General features: G+C 47.7%; 1 protein-coding gene across 1 annotated transcript in view; it reads left to right on the plus strand.

Annotated features, from left to right (window-relative positions):
* The window catches only part of LOC141099719 (uncharacterized), a 772,310-nt gene that overhangs the window by 334,154 nt on the left and 411,810 nt on the right, over positions 1 to 26,346 (plus strand). The gene's annotated exons all lie outside the window — the stretch shown is intronic.

Genomic DNA, 26,346 nt, shown 5'->3' on the forward strand with positions numbered 1-26,346 from the left:
GGCCATTTAACAGACAGAACCTCAACAACATGAGCAAATACCCTGTGGTAAATAAATACCTTATTTTTCAAATTAGAAGATGCACTTTTTTCTTCTAATTTGGGAGGGAAATGGGGGAGCGTTTTATAATCTGAATGTAGCTTACCGGCTGCGGTGGAGTGGGGTCCCAAGGCCGGTAGGAGGTGGTGTTCGGCGGTGCAGGGACTCCACTGATATTTTATGCAAGCCGAGTGTCCCTGCACTTGCTATGATTTTCAATGAGGTGGACTCCAGGAAAATAGTTTCTCAAGATCTTGGCTTCTGAGATCTCAAATGCACATGCGCCGCCTTCGGCAGCCATTTTCACACCGCCGAACATCAGTTCCTACCAGCCTGGGACCCGCAGGATCGCCCCACTCCTGCCTCCACCAAACACCACCTCCTATCAGCCTGGGGCCCTCAGCATCTCCTGCTTCCACTGCCACGTCCATCTTCATGCAGAAGCAACCCTGCCATCTGGAACCCCACTTCACCACCGCCGCCCCCCAGGTAAGTTACCGTAAGAGCAGATTATAAGACACACCACCATTTTAGTAGAAACATTTCTATTTTTCTCCCCAAAATTTGGAGTGCGTCTTATAATCCGGTGCATTTTATAATCCGCAAAATATGGTAAATGTGAGGCTAGGAAGACTCCAAGGGTGAACCCACAGGACCGCGACGACGAACCTGCCCCCGGGCGAGTGGGCCAGGTGTACCTACCCCCTATACAGGGAGCGTTAGGGGCAGGCCCGGAGGAGACTATCTCCGCGGATGCTGATACCTGGGGACAACAGGAGGAGTAGAAGGACGGACACCGGGCTGGAAGGCGGACAGGGAAGACTGGCGACCACAGGAGGGACTGCTGCGGAAGAAAGGAGGAGAGGGCAGGAGACACAGGAGCAGGCAGACTCTGGAAGGAAAGACAAAGGAGGTCAGCTGGGGAGACAAGACAGGATACAGGCACAAAGCAGGGTGGTAGGCAGGAGAAACGTAGGAGCAGGTGGACCCGAGAATCAATCATGGAACACAATAGATAATCAGGCAGCGGTCAAGAGGCAAAGCTACCTTATATAGGGTTAGAGGAGCAGGACTTCCGGGTCAGGGTCCTCCAGGGTCACGGGGGCGGAGAGATGGGACTGTCCAGCCTGTGCTGTAATCTGTGGTGCGAGGTGCGCATGCGCACCGGCCGGAGCACCGAGGCTGACCGCGGGGCAGGAAGCAGATGAGCAGGCGGGCGCGCGCCTGCTGCGGGAGCGCACCAGGAGCGGCGGGCGCACCAGGATCTCGCGGGCGGCGCGGGCCCAGGAACGGAGGCAGAGGCAGGAGCCGTGACCGCAGTGGGGGCAGCGGGAGCGGGACCGGTAAGCGTGACCGCGGTGGAGGCAGCGGGAGCGGGACCGGTAAGCGTGACAGTACCCTTCTTCTTACGCCCCCTCCTCTTAAGACCTGAATGGAACTTTTGCTAGAATCCGAGGGGCTTGAATGTTCTCCCGGGGTTCCCAAGATCTCTCCTCTGGGCCAAAGCCTTTCCAATCAATTAAGAAAAGGGTTTTACCTCTAGATCTTTTCACGGCGAGAATGTCCTTAACCTCTTGTGCGGAAACGGGTGCAGGGGAGCGGCCAGCAGAAGTGTGGAACTGGTTAAGTACAACCGGTTTCAAGAGGGAAATGTGGAACGAATTAGGAATCCCTAGCGAGGCGGGAAGTTTTAACTTGTAAGCAACATCATTGGCCCAGTTTATACGAGGGGACTTTGAGGCGGACAAATTTTGAGGATAGCCATACTTTTTCCCCAGGGTGGTACAACGGGGAATCCAGGCGTCTCTTATAGGCATGTTTCTTGAACCTGTCACGTGCTCGTTCAAGTGCAGTTTTGGTCTCCTGCCAGACCCTGGAGAACTCCTCGGTCAGAATATCGGCCTCCGGCAAACGCGAGGCCGGGAGTACCGGCAGAGGTACACCATGATGTTGCCCGTAGACAATAAAGAAGGGTGAATTGGCGGAGGATTCACTGATATGATTGTTGTAGGTGAATTCGGCCCAAGGGAGCAAGCTGGACCAATAGTTCTGGTGGGCATTGGAAAAATGTCGGAGATACGTTACGAGAATCTGATTGGTACGTTCCGCTTGACCGTTAGATTGAGGATGATAGGCAAAGGAAAAGTCCAATGTTACTTCCATCAGCTTGCATAGGGCCCTCCAGAATTGCGAGGTGAACTGAACCCCTCTGTCCAAGACAATGTTCTTGGGGAAGCCATGAAGCCGAAAGACATGAGAGATAAAAATTCTCGCCAGCTCGGGGGCAGAAGGTAATCCGGGCAGAGAGACGAAATGGGCCATCTTGGAGAAGCGATCCACGACCACCAAAATGACTGTGTGACCCGAAGACCGAGGCAGATCCATAATAAAGTCCATCGCAACATGCTGTCACGGGGCCGAGGGAACCGGAAGTGGGTGCAAGAGACCGGAGGGTTGGTGCCGAGGGACCGTGTTCTTGGCACAAGATGAGCAGGAGGCGATGAAGCTTCGGACATCTTGAGGGAGAGAGGGCCACCAATAAAAATGAGAGATGAGGGAAAGAGTTTTCTTGATGCCAACATGGCCTGCCAGCTTAGAGGCATGACCCCAGTGTAGAACTCTCCTGTCATTGTCTTGAACAAAAGTCTTACCGGGGGGTAAGGAAGTCAGGTTAACAGGGGCGACCACAATGATCTTGCTAGGCTCCACTATGTGCAACGGTTCCTCCTCGTTATCGGTGACCAGAAAGGACCGGGATAAGGCATCTGCTTTGAGGTTCTTATCACCAGGACGGAAATGAAGCTCAAAATCGAACCGGGTAAAGAACAGTGACCACCTGGCTTGCCAGGGGTTAAGCCTTTGTGCTGACTGGATATATGCTAGGTTCTTGTGGTTGGTGTAGATCTGGAGCGGATGTACAGCGCCCTCCAGAAGATACCGCCACTCCTCCAAGGCTAGTTTGATGGCGAGCAGCTCTCTGTCTCCGATGGTATAGTTTCTCTCCGAGGTGGAGAACGTTTTGGAGAAGAAGCCGCAGGTGACCAGCCGTCCGGAGGAGGATTTCTGAGAGAGAACTGTACCGGCTCCGGTGGCGTCCACCTCAAGGGTGAATGGCTTGTTAGCCTCTGGACGGTGAAGTACGGGAGCGGTGGCAAAGGCTTGCTTCAGGGTTCGGAAGGCGTTCTCGGCCTCAGGAGACCAGTGATGAGGGTTGGCTCCCTTGCGGATCAAAGCAGAGATAGGAGCGGTCAAAGAGGAAAAGTGTGGAATAAACTGCCAGTAATAGTTGGCAAATCCCAGGAACCGCTGGATTGCCTTAATTACCTGAGGACGCGGCCAGTTGAGTACAGCGGACACTTTTCCCAGGTCCATGCGCAAGCCAGAATCGGAAATGATGTAACCCAAGAATGGCAGGGACGACTGTTCGAAGGCGCATTTTTCTAGCTTGGCATAAAGACGATGTTTTCTCAGACAAAGTAAGGCAGATCCGGAGAAAACACCAGGATGTCATCCAAGTATACCAGAACGCAGGAGTAGAGTAGATCTTGGAATATATCATTGACAAACTCCTGGAACACTGCAGGGGCATTGAACAAGCCAAAGGGCATAACCAGGTACTCATAGTGGCCGTCACGGGTGTTGAAAGCCGTCTTCCATTCATCACCAGAGCGGATCCGGACCAGATTATACGCCCCCCGAAGATCTAATTTTGTGAAGATCCATGCTCCCCGTAGACGATCAAATAGCTCCGGAATGAGAGGAAGGGGATATTTATTTATAATGATGATATCGTTGAGACCTCTGTAGTCAATACAGGGACGAAGGGACCCATCCTTCTTCTTGACAAAAAAGAACCCGGCCCCTGCGGGTGAGGAAGACTTGCGAATAAAGCCTCTGGACAGATTCTCCTGAACATATTCGGTCATGGCCTGGGTCTCGGAGGGCGACAGCGGATAGATCCGACCTCGGGGTGGAGTGGAGTGGAGCCGGAGACAAGGTCGATGGGGCAATCATATGGACGATGCTGAGGCAGGCTCTCTGCTTCCTTCTTGTCAAAAACTAGCCTGGCTAGTCATTGCTTGCGTTGAGAAACATGTGATGGTGTCTCCGTGGCTTGTGTTTTGCATGTTTTTATATATTTCCCATAAGAGATGGGGGCATTGCTCTAGAATCACTGCGTTGAGAAACATGTGATGATGTCTCCGCAGTGTTGGATGTTGATCTCCATGAGTTCATTCATCCTCATTTTTCACAACGTTGAACGTGAGGACCTCTGAGGCTGGACGATGAGCAGGCACTTATTTTGGCAAGGCTGGCACCAACGCAGAACGTCACCGGAGCGTCTGTCCAGAGTAGGCTTGTGTGTTCTTAGCCAATGAAGGCCTAAAAGAATGGTATGGGATAATGAAGGCAGCACGCAGAATACTATCTTCTCCCGGTGTAAGGCTCCAATCTGAAGTTCCACCTCTTTGGTGACCTGAGTAACGGACTCCTGCAGGGGTTGGCCGTCGACCGACGCAATCTGCCGAGGGGTCTACAGGGATCTGACAGGAATCCAAAGTCTCCTAATCGCCTCGAGTTGAATAAAGTTTCCAGACGCCCCAGAATCTATATAGGCCCATTCAGAAACACGTTTAGAACCAAGGTGCAAAAGGATGGAAAGAGTCAAGGGTGGAGAGGAGTCACAATTACCTAGGGAGGCCTCTCTTACCTGACCTAGGTGGAGGCGTTTCCCGGACGTATAGGACAGGAACGGAGGAAGTGGGAAGCACTCCCACAATAGAAGCAGAGCCTCTGGTCGACCCTCTCTCTCCAGCGCTCCTCCACCGGCTTGAGACCATCCACTTGCATGGGTTCCGGGACCGCAGAAGCCGACACTGGACGGGAACGGGGCGGACTACGAGCGGCCGGAGGAACACAAGAAGGTTTTCTCTCTCCAGCTATCTCTCGGGATCGCTCCTGAAAGCGTAGGTCGATGCGGGTGGCCAAAGCGATCAGATCCTCCAGGGAGGTTGGAGTATCTCGACCCACCAACTCATCCTTAATTCGACCCGAGAGGCCCCGCCAAAAGGCTCCCACCAAGGCCTCATTGTTCCAACCCAACTCTGAGGACAGGGTGCGAAACCGAATGGTGTACTGGCCTACCGAGAGCGTGCCCTGATGAAGATTGAACAACGATTCGGTGGTAGAGACCAGGCGACCTGGTTCATCAAACACCTTATGGAAGGTGTCCAGAAAAAAGGAGAGTTGGGCGACTAAGGGATCATCTCGCTCCCAGAGAGGGTTAACCCAAGCTAGAGCATCCCCCTCTAAACGGGACACGATAAAGGCCACCTTGGCTCAGTCGGTGGGATACTGTTATGGCAGCAACTCAAAGTGCAGCTGGCATTGATTTAAGAACCCTCTACACAATTTGGGGTCGCCACGGTATCGCGGGGGCTTCGCCAAACCAGGTGGTGGGTGCAGAACCGCAGCCTGAGCCGGGGCTGCGGCTGCGGTCTGGAGGGCAAGCAGGCGGTTATCCACCGAGGCCATGTAATTCAAAATGTGGGCCTAAGTGTCGCGCTGCTGGGCGAGCTCCTGTTGGGGGCCAGCAATCTGGGAGACACTCCCAGGATCCGAGGCCTGCAAGGACGACAGACGGGACTCCATGGATTTGAGGAAAGACATTATCCTTGTCTGATTTTCCCGTAGGAACTAAAGTTCCTTTTGGGTTGGGGTTGGGGTACCAGCGGGGTCCATGGCCTGATTATTCTGTGAGGCTAGGAAGACTCCAAGGGTGAACCACAGGACCGCGATGACGAACCTGCCCCAGGTGAGCGGGCCAGGTGTACCACCCCCTATACAGGGAGCGTTGGGGCAGACCCGGAGGAGACTATCGCCATGGAAGCTGTTACCTGGGGACAAGAGGAGGAGTAGAAGTACGGACACCGGGCTGGAAGGCGGACAGGGAAGACTGGCGACCACAGGAGGGACTGCTGCGAAAGAAAGGAGGAGAGGGCAGGAGACACAGGAGCAAGCAGGAACGGACTGGAAACGGCAGACTCTGGAAGGAAAGACAAAGGAGGTTAGCTGGGGAGACAAGACAGGATACAGGCACAAAGCAGGGCGGTAGGCAGGAGAAATGTAGGAGCAGGTGGACCCGAGAATCAGTCGTGGAACACAATAGATAATCAGGCAGTGGTCAAGAGACGAAGCTACCTTATATAGGGTTAGAGGAGCAGGACTTCCGGGTCAGGGTCCTCCAGGGTCACGGGGGCAGAGAGATGGGACTGTCCAGCCTGTGCTGTAATCTGTGGTGCGAGGTGCGCATGCGCACCGGCCGGAGCACCGAGGCTGACCACGGGGCAGGAAGCAGACGAGCAGGCGGGCGCACGCCTGCTGCGGGAGCGCACCGGGAGTGGCGGGCGCGCCAGGTGGTCGCGGGCGGCGCAGGCCCAGGAACGGAGGCAGAGGCAGGAGCTGTGACCGCGGTGGGGGCAGCAGGAGCGGGACTGGTAAGCGTGACCGCAGTGGAGGCAGTGGGATCGGGACCGGTAAGCGTGACAGTAAATAGTAATAGTACACGTTAATAACCTGGGCTACTGAGAAAACACAGTTTTGATTGAAAAAATATAAAAGCCTTCCCACCACAACAAGGTGTACCTAATCGGGATGGTACCTAACTTGTAGTACACCTCACTATGTGTCAGCCAACGTTAAAACCTGCACGCGGAAAGCTGTATAAACAAATGAAAAAGTCCAAAAACAGGGAGCTATGTCTCTAAATGTACAAAGTACAAAAAAAAAGCCAAAGCCTACAAAAATTGAGCCAGAGCATATATTGGTATAAGTGCAATGCATAAGTGTGGATTCACACTGTGACAATTTAACAAGCAGAACCTAAGAAAAAAACAAAATGAGCAAATACGCTGTAGTAAGTGGATAAATTGTTGTCACGATCCATTTTTGGATCTGTGGCAGATTTTACTTTGCATAGTAAACCTTTTTTCCTTTCAGGCCATTGGGGGTTAATATCAGTTTTTCCCCCGGTGGCCGCTGGTGTAATTGCATGGCTGGTCTGTTTGCTATGTAGGTGGTGACCACTCCCACCTTCCTTTAAAAGGTCACCAGGTGCTGCAGCTAACTGTTAGTGATACACTTCCTTTTGTTACCGAACGTGGTGAAGACTGGAGCTACCTCGTGCAGTGGTGGTTCAGCTTATCAGGAGCAGTGGTGGTTCTGCTGAAAGCTGAGTTCAGGAGCCTTAGGGTCCCGTTTCACTTAGCGACGCAAGAGTGATCCCGATAACGATACGACCTGGTAAGGATCGCTGGTGCGTTGCTAAATGGTCGCTAGTAAGCTGCCAAACAGGCAAATCTCTTCAGCGACGTAGCGATGATCCAGCGATCCTCGGCAGTGGTTTGTACCTTGTCACAAAGCAGCTTTTCTGAATGATTCCAGCCTGTGTCCCTGAGTTCTGCGTCGCCAATGAGGTCGCTCATCGGGTCAAACACAGCGATGCGCGCTGGCCAGAGGGACACTGACGAAAAAAAAATATCCAGCGTGGGGGCTGGTCGCCGTTGCATGTCATATGTAGCAAGATCACTGGCGAGGTCACTGTTGCGTCACAAAATCGGTGATGCTTCAACGATCACGCTAGCGATCTAGCTATGTGAAACAGGGGCTTTATTCTGCTGCTCGGAGCATTGGCAGCAAAGAAAGCTAAGTGTTTAGTTGATTTAACCCCGAGGTGTCTGTATTATCTTTCCTTTTGTTTTATTTGTGCAGTTCACTTTTTTCCCTGTCTCACCTCCTGGGGAGGGGATTGGGGGTTTAGCTCAGGGCTTAACAGGAGTTAGGCACAGGTCGGTGACTTGGGCCTCACTACCATCAAGTGTACCCCCAAGTTAAGGAAAGTCAGGGCACCCCCTTAGCCTGAGGGGCAGTTCAGGGACCCAGGTTCCTTGTCCCCTGTTTTCCCACTACTGCCCCAAGACATTATCAAAAACCTCCCATTTTTTCTGGTGAGCCATGGCCCAAATGCAGACCTTTGTTCAATTGCTTCAGACCCTCACTGAGGAGCGTGGGGTGCTGCGTGGTGTGGTGGAGCAGCAGCTGCAGCAGTTGGTGGGGTTCAGGGCCTCAGCTCAGGTTCAGGCTCAACCAGAACCCAAGTTATCTCTCACAGACAGATTTTCTGGAGGGAGAGATAATGGTTTTGGTTTTTCAGGAGGCCTGCAAGCTACACTTCAGGCTCCGCCCTTGTTCATTAGGGAGTGTGGAACAGCGGGTGAGATTCATCATATCCCTCCTTAAAGGTGATCCCCAATCCTGGGCCTTCACCCTGCTGGCCAATTCACCATTTCTACGGTCGGTGGACGAGTTTTTTACAGCTCTGGCGAATATGCCCCCTGTAGCCTTATTAGGGAGGAAGACTCACTGGTGCAGGCGGACGAGCCCAGGCAGGTGGGAGGAGTTGGTTCCCCAGCAGTGTTGCCTGCAGTTCGTCATGGTTTGGGGGCATGTTTTTGCTGTGGGCAGACTGGCCATTTTTTTAGGGTCTGCCCGGCTCGCGCAAAAACTTCTGTACCACCTAAGAAGCCGCGTCCCCCTGGTCGTGTGGAGGAAGGTGACAAGGGAGTGTATATTTCCTCCATTTTGCCCTCTCAGTGTACTATATCAGCAGAAGTGGTGGTTGGCGGGGTACCTGAGGGCATACCGGTGTTTGTGGACTGTGGAGCGGGAGTCAATCTGGTGGATGCTCACTTTGTCTAGACCCATGGCCTGAGGTGTAGGATGCTGGCCAAACCCCTAAGCATCCAGGCCATTGACTCTGTCCCACTGAGCCACGGGAGGTTGACCCAAGTTATAGAAAATATACATCTGCATATAGGGACTCATCATGAAGAATCCTTGTCATGCTACGTCTTGGAGGGTATGCTGTTATGAATGGGTCACTGAGGAGGATGGCAGGAACAGGTTAAGCCACCAGGAAACCAGAGAGGTTGGTAACTAAGCGGATTGCAGACCCCTGATCCTATCAACACAACTAGCAGTAGCCGTGCAGCGTTCCTACGATGCCCTAGACTCCTCGGCACAGCCAGAGAACTAAGCCTAAAGCCAGAAAGGTGAAACCTAAACTGCCCCGGAGCAGATCCCCAAAGGAATAGACAGCCCCCAAAGATATATTGTCGGTGAGACCAGATGAGACACAAACATAGGCAGAAAATAGACTGAGCAAATGGTGGGGCCCAAGCTGTCTAGATAGGACAGGACAGAAAAGATACTGTCTGCAATCACGCAAAAACCCTAAAAAATCCAACACATCTGATATACAAAAAACCTGAGGCCACACAACCTCACCCCCACTAGATCAGCACTCTGGTGTGAACTGGAAGCAAAGCAAAAGATACTAATATAACAGGGGACTGAACAAACTGACGCAAGCTGTAACATATGGAGCGGGGCCCAGCGCTGCCCCCAGCAGGGAGCATGCTGAACCCTCGCAACAAAGCAGAAAGTAAAAAAAAAAGGCACAACCAGATTAGATGCAAAGGATTAGCAAAAGAATCACTTTGCTGAACCATGCAGATCAGGCAGGAGACAAAATAAGTCCAAATGCACAAGGAGGAAAACACCAGCAACTACTAAGGGAAGCCTGCTCACTTATATGCTCCCAGCCAGCAATCCCAGATTCCCAATCATCATCAGCAGGTGGCAAACTTCCATCAAGCTGGCCAGCTCCACTACTCTCAGTAACCACCAGAGGGAGCTCAGGCCCAGAAGTCCGAGTAAGGGAATTCACAACAGTATGCCATCACCTATCGTTTTAGGCCTCCCTTGGTTGGAAAGACACAACCCAGTAATAGATTGGCGATCCAGGGAAGTAGTCAGCTGGGGCCAGTCTTGTGAGGGCTGCTGCCCAGGGGCTACTATCTCTGCCGTCATTCTATAACCAGCCCCTTCTTCTCCAGTGGGGGCAGCAGAGGTGCTGCCAGGGAGTAGGGGCAAGTCTCAACCCTCACCATATGCTAACCCTGAGTTTCGGAGTCCTCTTAGGAGGAGGGGTCAGAGGAGGGTGGTGGTTCCTTTTGTGCATTGTGGGGGTGTGAGTGTGATGACACAAGGGGACGCCTCTGTTGTCAGTCCCTTGAAGAGTTCACAGTCTTGTGGCAAATGTGTGTGTGGCAATAAACGTTCAGGTCCGGACCTGTGTGTGAACGAGTATGTATGGGTGTCCACCAAAAACATCCGGTGGAAGTGTGCTGCTGGGGTCTGGAATTCTTGGGTGATCAAGCCATATCGGGTGTCGGCCATTCTCGTCCCAGGGACTTACCAGCTGGAGCTACCCCCAGTAATTCCCATATACAACTCATTCCCCAGGTCGGCACTCTGGAGATTTTTGGCACCTCTGGAGCATATGTTATTGTCACTTCCATCAGTCTGCGGTTTCCATAAATCCGAGAGTCAGGTGACTGCCGGGGTGAACTCTGGTGGTTCGAGGCGTCCTCACCGTAGGTTGTTTTCTGGTGAGGTGTGTTGTTGAGAGTCCAGAGGCCCCTCATTGTAAGGGGGGTGCTGTCATCATGATCCATTTTTAGATCTGTGGCAGATTTTGCTTTGCATATTAAACCTTCAGGCCATCGGGGGTTAATATCATTTTTTTCCCTCGGTGGTCGCTGGTGTAATTGCATGGCTGGCCAGTTTGCTATGTAGGTGGTGACCACTCCCACCTTCCTTTAAAAGGTCACCAGGTGCTGCAGCTAACTGTTGGTGAAGACTGGAGCTACCTGGTCCAGTGGTGGTTCAGCTTATCAGGAGCAGTGGTGGTTCTGCTGAAAGCTGAGTTCAGGAGCCTTAAGGGTGTTTTACACATAGCGATATCGCTAGCAATATCGCTAAAACATCACTGATTTTGTGATGTTATAGCGATATTGCTAGCAATATCGCTATGTGTGATACTTACCTCTGACCGGCTCCCCCGCTATCCATCGCTGATCGCGCGAGATCGGCCGGCTCCATTTCTCGTCGTCTGCTTCCTGCTGTGTGAGACGAGCGACGCTGGACGCGGGCGGGAGGACGTCTGGATCGCTGTGTGTGAAAGGTGAGTATCGTGCGCTGCGTCGCTGCTGCATCGCCGTGAGATCTTCCTGTGTGGAAGCTCACTAGCGATCATTTAGTGATGCACCAGCGATCCTGACTGGGTCGCATCGCTGGTCGGATCGCTGGTGCATCACTAAATGTAAAAGGGCCTTTACTCTGCTGCTCGGAGCATTGGCAGGAGAGAAAGCTAAGTGTTTAGTTGATTTAACCCTGAGGTATCTGTCTTATCTTTCATTTTGTTTCATTTGTGCAGTTCACTTTTTTCCCTGTCTCACCTCCTGGGGAGGGAGTTGGGGATTTAGCTCAGGGCTAAACAGGAGATAGGGACAGGTCGGTGACTTGAGCCTCACTACCATCAAGTGTACCACCAAGTTAAGGAAAGTCAGGGCACCCCCTTAGCCTGAGGGGCAGTTCAGGGGCTCAGGTTCCTTGAAACCTGTTTTCCCACTACTGTCCCGTGACAATAGTATAGTGCATGTTAACTAAGACATAGGTAATCAAAAAAGCACAAAAGCCATCTCACCGCGACAAGGTGAAGTTGGAAAGGAATATACGTATGAGAAGAGCATGTGAAAAATAGTCTCATATTAGTTGAATTAAATTATGTGATACAGATGATAGATAACAATTAACATTACTTTTTGGCTCTTTCACATGACCTGATATTTTCAGTACCGGAGATATGTCCGTTAGTCTATGTGATTAATGCTTGTAGCATACTTGTCGCATCAGTATCACACGTACCAGCACCTGGGAATCAGCGGTACTGTTTGTGCTGTTCCCCAGTATCAGGTGCTGAAGACAGCTTAGATCATCCTCCCCTGCTCGCACGGCAATTATTGCTAGCAGAGGAGAATGTTGAGAGTTGTATTCAACTGATAGAAGCTGAGAGCAGGTGGCAGTTGATGGGAGTAATCAGCTACCACCTGTGCTGCAAATAAATAAATGTAAAAAAAAATTGTGTGTTACCCTGTATTTTTGATAACAAGCATGGCAAAACTGACAGCCGTGGGATGCAACCCTCAGCTGTCAGCTTTAGCAAGTATGGTTATCAAGAATCGCAGGGTCACCACTCCATATTTTTTAATTATTTAAATAAATAATTTATAAATAAAGAAAAGGTGTAGGTTCCCCCTTCATTTTTGTCAACCAGACAAGCTAAAGCAGACACCTGGGGGCTGATATTCTCAGGCTGGTAAGGGACCATGAATATTGGCCACCCAGCCTAAAAATAGCAGCCTGCAGCTGCACGGAGAAGACATAGCTATTAAATATACGCCAATTCTGGCGCTTTGTCCTGCTATTACCACTTGCCCTTTGGTGGTGGCAAGTGGGGTTCATATTAGTAGGGTTGATGTCACCTTTGCATTGTCCGGTGACATCAATCACGCGGGTTAGTAATGGAGGGCATCTATAAGACACCTATCCATTACTAATCCTATGGTTGCATTATAAATAAATACACAGCCAGAATAAAGTCTTTCATTTGAAATAAAAACAGAACACTCTTTTTTATTTAAAAATAACAAACACATTTATAGTCACCTAACACCAATTCCGTTGAAGCCCTCATCTCCTGTAATAAAACAAAAATAAAAAGCAACAATATCCCTCACCTGTCTGTCGTTCTGTCTCCATGTGACTTCATGTCATCTGTGTGTCAGTGTGTGGGATGTTTTGCGGCCCGTGCTGCTGTTAAAAACAGACATGTCAGCGTCTTTTGCCCACGGGCACACGATCCGTGGATATACACTTATGCACAGACTCAGTCACTTGAATAGGTCTACGTGTCTACAGTGTCCCTGGTACGTGTGAAGACTGTCACCACATGTACCGGACACACGGTACGGTATTTACATATTGTATGTTATGTTAGTAGTATACAGTGGGGAAAAAAAGTATTTAGTCAGTCAGCAATAGTGCAAGTTCCACCACTTAAAAAGATGAGAGGCGTCTGTAATTTACATCATAGGTAGACCTCAACTATGGGAGACAAACTGAGAAAAAAAATCCAGAAAATCACATTGTCTGTTTTTTTTTCATTTTATTTGCATATTATGGTGGAAAATAAGTAGTTGGTCAGAAACAAAATTTCATCTCAATACTTTGTGATATATCCTTTGTTGGCAATGACAGAGGTCAAACGTTTTCTGTAAGTCTTCACAAGGTTGCCACACACTGTTGTTGGTATGTTGGCCCATTCCTCCATGCAGATCTCCTCTAGAGCAGTGATGTTTTTGGCTTTTCGCTTGGCAACACGGACTTTCAACTCCCTCCAAAGGTTTTCTATAGGGTTGAGATCTGGAGACTGGCTAGGCCACTCCAGGACCTTGAAATGCTTCTTACGAAGCCACTCCTTCATTGCCCTGGCGGTGTGCTTTGGATCATTGTCATGTTGAAAGACCCAGCCACGTTTCATCTTCAATGCCCTTGCTGATGGAAGGAGGTTTGCACTCAAAATCTCACGATACATGGCCCCATTCATTCTTTCATGTACCCGGATCAGTCGTCCTGGCCCCTTTGCAGAGAAACAGCCCCAAAGCATGATGTTTCCACCACCATGCTTTACAGTAGGTATGGTGTTTGATGGATGCAACTCAGTATTCTTTTTCCTCCAAACACGGCAAGTTGTGTTTCTACCAAACAGTTCCAGTTTGGTTTCATCAGACCATAGGACATTCTCCCAAAACTCCTCTGGATCATCCAAATGCTCTCTAGCAAACTTCAGACGGGCCCGGACATGTACAGGCTTAAGCAGTGGGACACGTCTGGCACTGCAGGATCTGAGTCCATGGTGGCGTAGTGTGTTACTTATGGTAGGCCTTGTTACATTGGTCCCAGCTCTCTGCAGTTCATTCACTAGGTCCCCCCGCGTGGTTCTGGGATTTTTGCTCACCATTCTTGTGATCATTCTGACCCCACGGGGTGGGATTTTGCGTGGAGCACCAGATCGAGGGAGATTATCAGTGGTCTTGTATGTCTTCCATTTTCTAATTATTGCTCCCACAGTTGATTTCTTCACTCCAAGCTGGTTGGCTATTGCAGATTCAGTCTTCCCAGCCTGGTGCAGGGCTACAATTTTGTTTCTGGTGTCCTTTGACAGCTCTTTGGTCTTCACCATAGTGGAGTTTGGAGTCAGACTGTTTGAGGGTGTGCACAGGTGTCTTTTTATACTGATAACAAGTTTAAACAGGTGCCATTACTACAGGTAATGAGTGGAGGAAAGAGGAGACTCTTAAAGAAGAAGTTACAGGTCTGTGAGAGCCAGAAATCTTGATTGCTTGTTTCTGACCAAATACTTATTTTCCACCATAATATGCAAATAAAATGAAAAAAAAAACAGACAATGTGATTTTCTTTTCTCAGTTTGTCTCCCATAGTTGAGGTCTACCTATGATGTAAATTACAGACGCCTCTCATCTTTTTAAGTGGTGGAACTTGCACTATTGCTGACTGACTAAATACTTTTTTTCCCCACTGTATTTAGATCAATTCGATTTATGCTTATTTATGAAAATCTGAAATTTGATGAAGTTTTATAATAGCCATTTTAAAATTTTTAACTAACTGAGCTTTTTAACAAATAGTCAATCATACCAAACTAGTCAATAAGCAACATTTCTCACATGTTTACTGTACATCATCATGATTTGCCAAACTTCATTTTCTTTTGCTAGGATGTTAGAAGGCTTAAAGGATAACTAGACTTTGAGCATTTGTTTGACATTTTGCCGGTATTTAAATACCTGCACATTGGTGGGGGTCGTGTGAAGTATGCAGCTAAGGAGATGGACAACTTCCAATGTGGCTTCAATGAAAACCATAAGCTCAGTCTGCTCACACAAGCAATAGCTATGCCCTTCTGTCTCCAGAGCTACATAACATTCGGGGGTCTATTGAGCAATGGTTAAGAGTCTCAGGATCTGCAGGCAATATGAAAATGTAGATGGTCTCAAAAGATTAGCAGCAAAATTATTTTTTTTCAGTTAACAAAACACTTTATATTTGATGTAACTTTCAGGGGCCTACATGTCAGAAAACACTCTATACACTTTAACAAAACACTTTATATTTGATGTAACTTTCAGGGCCTATATGTCAGAAAACAACCCCCAAACCAGACACCACTTAAAAATTGCACCCCTCAAAGTATTCAAACTGCATTCAGGAGATTTGTTAACCCTTCCAGTGCTTCAGATGAAATAATCCAAATTGGAATTAAATAACGAAATAAAATTCACTGCTTTTCATTAAACATTTTTCCTCAAAGTTTTCATAATGAATAATAGGAAAAATTTAACCCCCCCCCCCATTTTTTTTATGCAATTTCTCCAAAATGCCCATACCCTATATGTGGTCAGAAACTACTGTATATTTCAGGGCTTGGAAGTGAGGCACTATTTGACTAGTAATCAAATTTGTCTGGAGCAGATTGCAGACACCATGTTGCAGTTACAGAGCCCCAAGGTACTCAAATAATAGAAGTAGAGATGAGCAACTTTGCCTTTTTTTCGGGTTGAGTCGGGTTTCATGAAACCCGACTTTCTCAAAAGTCGGGTCGAGCGAAATCGGCCAATTATCGTGAAAAGTCGAAGGCCGACTGAAACACGAAACCCAATGCAAGTCAATGGGGAAGAAAAGTCGGCAGTGAGTGGAGGACAGGAAACACACCTACAGTGCCCATTTTAATGCCAAAAACATCAATTCTTATTACTTAAGCTTGTCAACCTTAATTTACTTTATAATAATAGTTAGGCATTGAAAACTGGGTTTTATATGGCTAAAGTTGTGGGGGGGTAGGGATGGCTCCAGATTTTCATGGGCCCAGGGCCAAAGAGTGTCAATGGGCTCCTTTAACACATGCCACAATTCATGATCCTCTGATACGGCAGAGAAATAGCGGTATAGTACAATGAAAAATACTTCACTTCTTACATCTCATGACTGATATCCATTTTAAATTCTCCAATAGCTCCAAAAACGGACAGTATATTACTCCATACAGTATTATGGCCACCGCATAGTGCACTATACAGAGTAATGAGGCCCATATATTTCTCTATACAGAATCATTGGTCCCATATAATGTTCCATAGAGTATATGATGAGCTCCACATAATGCTACAGTATATGTTGGTCCCCATGGATGAAGCTCAACTGTGTTATGGGCCCAAATAATGCTCCATATATAATGGGCCCCATTTCTAATGCTCCAGTACATAATGGGCCCTGTAAATGCTGCTCCAGTGTCTGATGTCCACCCTTGGAATGCTCCAGTGTATGGTGGGCCTCATATATATCATTCTCCAGAGCATAGTGCTCCCCAAAAATAGCTGTCCCAACAATGAAAATAATTAAATAAGTCTCCTCGCTAGGGAATCCCTGTACTAGTCTGGACTCCTCGTCTTCCCCATCTTCCATCTCACTGCACTTGAACTGTTTAGGTAGAGGGCGTACAGACGTGATGTCATCGCGCTCTCTGACCAGAATGTCACTGTCAGGAAATGCGGAAGACGTCACGGCGGGGGAGCAGGGTGCACCCCCACCATCAGAGACACTTGATTGTACTATGAGGGACCTTGTGCCAGTGCCGTTGCCAAACAGTGTGCCCACCCACCTGTCCAGGGCAACGGCACTCGCATGGGGGCGTGCGCCAGGTGGTGACCCTGGCCCTGTGGGGGGAGGCAGCCCAGTTAGGGAGGTGGAAAAATTGGCATATGTTGATGTTGGACATTCAGCAGCTGCAAATGGAGTAATTGGAGAAGTCCGCGGAAGAGGAGGACAAAAGCAAGCCATTTTTCTGGCAACCTACGTGTCAGCAGGGGAGGGTGGGACAAAATCCTTTGAAACCCATGCATGGTTCATTTTAATGAAGGTTAGATCATCAACATTTTGGGTCCACAGACGGGTCCTTTTTTCTGTCAGGATTGATCCAGCAGCACTGAAGACTCATTCAGACAACACACTAGCAGCAGGGCAGGCGAGCTTCTGTAAGGCATATTGTGCCAATTCAGGCCAGGTGTCAAGTTTACTGGCCCTTTAGTCAAAGGGGAATGACCGGTGAGGGAGAACATCGATATGGGAGGAGAAGTAGTTTGTTACCATAGTTGACAACTGCTGTCTCCTGTCACTTTTGATCGATGCCGAATTACCAGTCGTGTGAGCGGTACTTGAAAAATCAGTCCACAACATGGTCATGAAACCCCTGTGTCCAACGCCACTTCGGCTGTGTGCACCACGAACACCTATTTCATGTTGCCCCCTACGGTTTGTTGGAAAAATATCACCGCCGCTGTGTGCTGGGAATGCCTCAAACAAACGGTGTTCCAGAGTTGCTTGTTTGTTAGCCAATATTAGCTCTAAGTTCTCCTGTGGCATGATGTTTTGGAATTTGCCTTTATAGCGTGGATCCAGGATGCTGGCCAACCAGTAGTCGTCATCGTTCATCATTTTGGCAATGCGGGGGTCCCTTTTTAGGATCTGCAAGGCATAATCAGACATATGGGCCAATGTTCCAGGTGTCAATGATGCACTGCGAGTGCTGGGTGGAGGAGCACTTTCTGGCAAATCCACATCCCTCCAGTCACGCACAAACCCTGTACCTGACCTTGCCACGCCAATATTTTTTCTTGCCCCCAGAGAAGCATCCTCCTCCCCAAAATAATCATCCCCATCATCCTCCTCCTCTTCCTCTTCTTCCTCCACCTCGTCCACGAGACTTCCCTGACCAGACAATGGCAGACTGTCATAAAGGCTTTCCTCCTCCTCTTCCTCCTCGGCTGCAGACGCCTGCTGCTTAATGAGCATCAAAGTTTGCATGAGCAGACGCATAAGTGGGATGCTCATGCTTATGATGGCGTCGTCTGCACTTACCAGCCATGTGCATTCCTCAAAACACTGAAGGACTTTACAGAGGACTTTCAGCTTCGACGGCGGATGTGCGAGCACAGTCTTCGCACCTTAACGCCGGATAATTATTGAGGAAACACTGCACCACCAGGTTCAAGGTGTGAGCGAGGCAAGGTATGTGTCTGAGTTTTGAAAGGGCTATGGCTGCCACAAAATTACGGCCGTTATCACTAACTACCTTGCCTGCCTCAAGATGTAGACTGCCCAGCCATGACTCAGTTTGTCGCTGCAAGTAGTCGGCCAGTACATATGCGGTGTGTCTGTTGTCTCCCAAACACATCATCTTCAACACAGCCAGCTGACACTTACCACTAGCTGTTCGATAGTGGAATACCTCGTGTGCAACAATGGCAGCTGCGGATGGAGTGCTCGTGCGACTGCGCTCTGTGGACGAGCTTTTGCTTCTGGAGGAGGAGGAGGAGGGTCGAACGCCTACAGCCAACTGTTTCCTATACCGTGGGCTAGGCAGCACTGTCCCAGCGCCGCTGTCCCCTGTGGACCCGGCATCCACCACATTAACCCAGTGCGAAGTGATGGACACGTAACGGCCCTGGCCATGCCTACTGGACCATGCATCTGTTGTGAGGTGCACCTTTCCACTCACTGATTGCTTGAGTGCATGGGCAATGCGGTCTTTCACATGCACGTGGAGGGCTGGGATGGCTTTTTGCGAAAAGAAGTGCCGACTGGGTAGGTCATAGCATGGTACTGCGTAGGCCATGAGCTCGTGGAAAGCTTTGCTTTCAACCAACCGGTAGGGCATCATCTCTAACGAGATTAGTTTGGCAATGTGGGCGTTCAAAGCCAGTGTACGTGGATGAGAGGATGAGTACTTTCTTGTCCTACTCAGAGTATCTGGTAGGGTGAGCTGGACTTGAGAGCTGTATATGGTGGAACTAGCGGTCGACATGGCGGACTGAGAGAGGGATGGTGATGGTGTTGGTGGTGTTGCTAATGACCTAGATTCAGTCTTTCGTAGCAATAACATTGTGATTCCATGACTGCTTTGCCCTTGCGACGACACCTTGACATTTGCTGCTGGTGGTGTGCTAACCGGTGGGCTTACAGTGGGGGAAGTGATGTAGCGTTGCTGACTACCTTCATTCCGAGCAGGTGCACATGTGGTACGTGAGGTTTGGTAGTCCGTCCACGCTTGCAAGTGCATGGTGGTTAAATGTCTAAGCATGCAACTGGTATTCAAATTTCTCAGATTTTTCCCTCGGCTAAAGGTCTTTGCACACATCTTACAGATAACTTTTGCCTGATCATTAGTATTTTGTTCAAAAAAGTGCCACACTGCACTCTTCCTACTATGGAAGACATTTTGAGACCTTGCACGCTGTGCTAATTGACTGTCTGGCCAAGCTTTCCTGCAACTCTTTTGGTTTTTGTAACACGTTTTTGGACTGCTACGGTCCTGCCAGATAACAGCTGTTGCAATGTCATTGCCTGCTGCGGTTCCTCCTCCTCTTCTGAGCTATTGGCAGCGGCACCCTCTTCCCCCAATGCATGCCAATCTGGGTCAACAACTGGGTCATCCATCACCTCCTCTTCAATTTCATGTGCACCTTCCTCTGTGTCACCGTGTAAGTTGGTATAGTATGCGGGAAGGGGCACCTGAGTTTCATCAGGGTCTGATTCTGCCTCAGTACACTGCGAGGACAATGTAGTGCTCTTAGTGAATGTACCAGCAGAAAAATCTAGCAGTGGCTGTGCATCAGTGCAGTCCATGTCATATACATCTTGGACTGGGGAATTCACGATTTGACTTGCTAACCCAGGCATGGTATGTGAAAAGAGCTCCATGGAGAAATCGGTAGTGTGGCCTGCCACATCCTTCACTTTTGGTAGGGGTGAAGGACACAAGGAAAGGTGTTGTTCCTGACCAGGAGCCTCCAATGATGACTCAGTGCTTTTATTTTTTGAAACTTCAGAAGAGGAGGCGAGAGAGCTGGATGCTGTGTCAGCAATGTAAGCCAAAACTTGTTCCTGAAGCTCCGGCTTTAAAAGTGATTTACCTACTCACAGAAAAGAGAGCATTCGAGGCCTTGTGGAGCCAGACGATGACGCAGGCTCAACACCTCCTGCCTTAGGTGCTATTGTCCTTTTGCCACTACCAACAGATGCAACACCACCACCATCGGGACCAGCTGGCAACCCCCACCCACTTCCATGGCGTCTTCCACCATACTTGCTCATTTTTGTGAAAATGTACCCAAAATATCACCAGCTATATGGTACTGTAAAACAAGGTAGAAGGTGTATCTACTATTGGTGAGAATTTTAATCTCACTAGAGATTTGAGGACGCAGAACTATTGTCTCTGGCCCAGTAGAGATTAGACCTCAATGTAACAGACTGAAATTGGATCTCACTAGAGATTTGAGGATGCTGACAATGATGCTCTCAGTCCAAGTATGGACGCAGGCAGCCTAGTAAGCAGGACTGCCGCACAGTGCACACACAAAAGGGTGGAAAAATGAACCCTTGGTAACGGTGCAGAAAAGAGGAAGAAAAGTATTTTTGCTTTTAAAAAAGCAGTTTGCACAGCAGTGTGCGAACAGCAATGCAGCTATCAGGGAGCCTTATAAGGCAGCCTAATAACCAACAGAGCTGATGCACAAAAATAGAGCTTCCCCTGTCACTGCACACAAACTGTTGCGTTGTAAGTGGAAATCGCTAACAAAAGAAGCAGTTTTTTTGTTCTTCTTCCCTGCCTAACGCTCTCCCTACAGAATCAGCAGCAGCAGCAGCTCTACCTATGCTAAGATCGGCATAAGTAAGATGGTGGTCGGCGTTCACGCCCTTTTATAGCCCTTGTGATGCCACACAAAGCCAGCTAATCACTTGCATGCCCTTCTCAAAGATAGTGGTGACCGATGCCTATGTCATCACGTTGCCCACAGTGTGCGTCCTCCATCATTGGCTGAAAAAGGGCACTGGAAGCATCTTTTGAAACGCGACATTGGCGCTCTGGTCACCGACCTCGTGGCCGATCTCACGCTATGGTCAGGTTTTGTTTCATGAAACCCGACTTCAGCGAAAGTCGGTGACTTTTGAATATGACCGACCCGTTTCGCTCAGCTCTAAATAGAAGTGACTCCGTCTGCAAAAACTACAGCCCCTTATTATTAATTTAAGAGTGTAATTAGCACTTTAAACCCATACTTGTCTCATATATTTATAACACTGTTCTAAAAACAAAAATATTAACTTTTTTTGAAAAGGTTGCCAATTGGTTCTTTCTGCTACAGAAAAGCCATATGTGTGGTCTATAACTGCAGTTTTGTAATTATTTTCTTTGCTGACATTTGTTTTTAGACGGGAAGTAATGTCACTCTTTGGGCAGAGACACACTGGCAAATTTTTCGTCCGAGAATCGGATCGTAAAACTTGCCCTGGCCGGCACCTCTCCTTACCTAAGCATGACAGCGTGATGGATTACTATGCAGCTGTCATGCTCAGGTCAGGAGAGGTGCCGGCCAGGGCAAGTTTTACGATCCGACTCTAAGATGAAAAATTCGCCAGTGTGTCTCTGCCCTTTGAGAGCATTTTTGCTACCAGTATGTATTAGGCTAGTTTCACACTAGCGTTTATGAGCGCAGCGACGGCCTGCGCACGGCCGCCGCTAAGCCCCGCCCCCTGCCGCGCCTCCGCCGGTAGCTCCGCCCACCGGCGCATGACGCTGCATGCGCCCTGCGTCCCCTATGTTTATCACTGGGGGCGCAGGCCGTGCGCAATATGCGTTTGGCGGCGCATGCGCCTTTTTGACGGTGTGCCGGCGCAACCAAACTGCAGCAGGTTGCGTTTGGCGCAGGTCGGCGCACCGTCAAAAGGGTGCATGCGCCGCCAAACGCATATTGCGCACGGTCTGCGCCCCCTGTGATAAAGATAGGGGACGCAGGGCGCATGCAGCGTCATGTGCCGGTGGGCGGAGCTACCGGCAGGGGCGTGACAGGGGCGGGGCTTAGCGGTGGCCGTGCGCAGGTCGTCGCTGCGCTCATAAGCGCTAGTGTGAAACTAGCCTTAGTAATAGGATGTGGAAACCTGATAGAGCTTGTTTTTTTTGCAGGATGTTGAACTCATTATTAGTACTATTTTGAAGTACATAACATTTTTTGATCACTTTTAAGGCTTGGTTGACATATATTCTGTGCTATACACTGAGCACTTAAATTTGGATTTCTGATAAATCTACAAGAAAATCTGTTTCAGACTGAAACCCTGACAGAATTACTCATTAGAACTCATACTCTTCTGCGTGAAAAACGGATGCAATCTGATGGAAAAAACAAATCGGATTGCACTCTGACTTGTTATTCTTTGATTCTACGATTATTGTTTTCAGCTCCGATCGGACTGAGAAAAAAATTGCAGCATGCTGCAACGTGCTGTGTGTATCGGACGAGACTCACCAGTGCAAGTCAATGGGTGAGAGAAAAAAAAATCTCACGGCACACTGACCAGGCATGTATTGTCAGATTTTTAAGCACCCATCTAGAAAACTGTGTGACTCGTCAGTGGGTGAGCCATTTATATGAATACACCTAAATAAAATGGGAATGGTTGGTGATATCAACTTCCTGATTGTGGCACATTAATTTATGGGAGGGGGGGAAACTTTTCAAGATGGGTGGTGACAATGGCGGCCATTTTGAAGTTGGCCATTTTGGAACCAACTTTATGTTTTCCAATAGGAAGAGGATCATTTGACATTCTAGGAAGCGCCTGTCTTAATCCTGTTCATTTAGACACTGTTCATATGTTCAGGTTTTAAATACATTAGATAGGGACTGCTCCATTAAGGGTTACCTTGACGAGGTGGAGTGGCTTGATATACACTTTTTTGCAAAAAAAGTATCGACTAAATACCCTGTATTTGATGTCATCTTTTTACCAGCACTTGCTGATTATTGTCATATTTTTTACTGCAGGGTATTTTTGCACATTTGTTATTCTGTGCTTTCTTTTTGTGTTTCAGTATGTATTAGTACTAGGATGTGGAAACCTGATAGGGCTTGTTTTTTTTTTTTGCAGGATGTTGAACTTGTTATTGGTACTATTTTGAAGTACATAACATTTTTTGATCACTTTTAAGGCTTGGTTGACATATCTTCTGTGCTATACACTGAGCACTTAAATTTGGATTTCTGATAAATCTACAAGAAAATCTGTTTCAGACTGAAACCCTGACAGAATCACTCATTAGAACTCATATTCTTCTGCATGAAAAACGGATGCAATCTGATGGAAAAAACAAATCAGATTGCACTCTGACTTGTTATTCTTTGATTCTACGATTATTGTTTTCAGCTCCGATCGGACTGAGAAAAAAATTGCAGCATGCTGCAACTTGCTGTGTGTATCGGACGAACACTCGCCAATGCAAGTCAATGGGTGAGAGAAAAAAAAAATCTCACGGCACACTGACCAGGCATATGTTGTCAGATTTTTATGCACCCATCTAGAAAACTGTGTGACTCGTCAGTGGGTGAGCCATTTATATGGATACACCTAAATAAAATGGGAATGGTTGGTGATATCAGCTTCCTGTTTGTGGCACATTAGTTTATGGGAGGGGGGGAAACTTTTCAAGATGGGTGGTGACCATGGCGGCCATTTTGAAGTTGGCCATTTTGGAACCAACTTTATGTTTTCCAATAGGAAGAGGATCATTTGACATTCTAGGAAGCGCCTGTCTTAATCCTGTTCATTTAGACACTGTTCATATGTTCAGGTTTTAAATACATTAGATAGGGACTGCTCCATTAAGGGTTACCTTGACAAGGTGGAGTGGCTTGATATACACTTTTTTGCAAAAAAAGTATCGACTAAATACCCTGTATTTGATGTCATCTTTTTACCAGCACTTGCTGATTATTGTCATATTTTTTACTGCAGGGTATTTTTGCACATTTGTTATTCTGTGCTTTCTTTTTGTGTTTCAGTATGTATCAGTACTAGGATGTGGAAACCTGATAGGGCTTGTTTTTTTTTTTTGCAGGATGTTGAACTTGTTATTGGTACTATTTTGAAGTACATAACATTTTTTGATCACTTTTAAGGCTTGGTTGACATATATTCTGTGCTATACACTGAGCACTTAAATTTGGATTTCTGATAAATCTACAAGAAAATCTGTTTCAGACTGAAACCCTGACAGAATCACTCATTAGAACTCATATTCTTCTGCATGAAAAACGGATGCAATCTGATGGAAAAAACAAATCGGATTGCACTCTGACTTGTTATTCTTTGATTCTACGATTATTGTTTTCAGCTCCGATCGGACTGAGAAAAAAATTGCAGCATGCTGCAACTTGCTGTGTGTATCGGACGAGACTCGCCAATGCAAGTCAATGGGTGAGAGAAAAAAAAAATCTCACGGCACACTGACCAGGCATATGTTGTCAGATTTTTATGCACCCATCTAGAAAACTGTGTGACTCGTCAGTGGGTGAGCCATTTATATGGATACACCTAAATAAAATGGGAATGGTTGGTGATATCAGCTTCCTGTTTGTGGCACATTAGTTTATGGGAGGGGGGAAACTTTTCAAGATGGGTGGTGACCATGGCGGCCATTTTGAAGTTGGACATTTTGGAACCAACTTTATTTTTTCCAATGGGAAGAGGATCATTTGACACATCAAACTTATTGAGAATTTCACAAGACAAACAATGGTGTGCTTGGTTTTAACGTAACTTTATTCTTTCATGAGTTATTTACAAGTTTATGACCACTTATAAAATGTGTTCAAAGTGCTGCCCAATGTGTTGGATTGTCAATTCAACCCACTTTTCCCACTCTTGACACACTGATAGCAACACCACAGAAGTGATGCTAGTCTAAGGGGGTCAGATTCATTGTATGAATGCTCTGACCTGACACCCATAAGATGGTGGTGCACCATCTTGTTGGAAAAACTCAGGGAACGTGTCATCTTCAGTGCATAAAGACGGCAACACATCATCATGTAGCAATTTCAGATATCCAGTGGCATTGAGAATTCCATTGATGAAGAATGGACCCACTATTTCTGTACCCCATATACCACACCATACCATCAATTATTAATAATGAATTATTATTAATACGTCTGGACATTCAGTGATCCAGCAGTGCAGAACAATAACCACATTTTCTCCCATTTCTGATATCTAACAATCGGTCTCGTTAGACCCGTGGATCTGCCGCAGCAAATCTTTATAATGCCTTATTTGAGCTACGTCTGGTGAGTGCAATCATATTGTATTGGCCACTTATATCCCAGATAAGACCCTATTTTTGCGCTATTTCCTCCTACAGTTTTCATGGCAGGTTTACTAGAATTGTGACGACTCCTGGAGTGGACCCTCTGGGTCTTGGCACCAACCCACCCAGGGCGAACCGACCTAGTGAGGACCACTGTTCTGCTATGTATTTCCGGTCAAGGATCACACTCCTTGGATATCTCCAGGCTTGTTTATTACAGGAGACTTATGATACATTCCTCCATTACAAGATGTCTGCTAACAACAACTAACCAACAAGTTCCTACACTCTATAGTACACACATCAAAGTAGTGAGACCCCTAGAGGCCACATCAATATATAACATATTGCTACATCCTTTCTCTTTTAACTGAAAGAACAATAAAATTCATAAACAATGTATACCATGACCAAGTTAGAGCTATAACATAATAAGTCCAGTTAGATATAATCCTTGAGGTGCGCCGGCTTTCTGATAATTCTGCCAGCTCTAGTAACATAAGATGTGTCACTGCCTACATCTGGTAGTTCTTCTGATTCTGGTAATATGCCTTCTGATATTATCTGTCTCTGGCCAGAATCCTCACCCTGATGGTCAGCTGTCACTGTTGGTACTTGACTTGTACTTGCTGCCTCGTTGTCTTGGGTGTCAGGATAATGCTCAAAAGGCTATGAAAATGAATTATCTGTTTCTTGTGATTTCCTCAGGTATCTCCAATTTCTCCTTAGTCTTCTTCCTTCCTCTGTTAGATTTTCGCAGGACCGAGGTCCTAGTTTCTGGACAACTTTTGCCTTTTGCCAGTGTTTGTCAAATGAGCTGCTTGGCTGCAGCCGAATGTTGTCATTTCTCTGGAGCTCAGGCAGATCCTTTGCAGATTTATTGTAATAGAAAGCTTGCCTATCTTGATTCTTCTGTAATTTAGCTTTGATGTTTCCCAGCAACTTTGGCTTTAACAGGTGACTAGCAGTTGGTAAAAGTGTCTTTGTACGCCTAATTATGAGCCTCTGTGCCGGACTGCTGTCTAGGCCTTAAGTGGGTGTGTTTCTATGATCCAGTA

This window comes from Dendrobates tinctorius, unplaced genomic scaffold (assembly GCF_039654945.1).
Source record: "Dendrobates tinctorius isolate UK_male_01 unplaced genomic scaffold, ASM3965494v1 ptg000102l, whole genome shotgun sequence".
Taxonomy (NCBI): domain Eukaryota; kingdom Metazoa; phylum Chordata; class Amphibia; order Anura; family Dendrobatidae; genus Dendrobates; species Dendrobates tinctorius.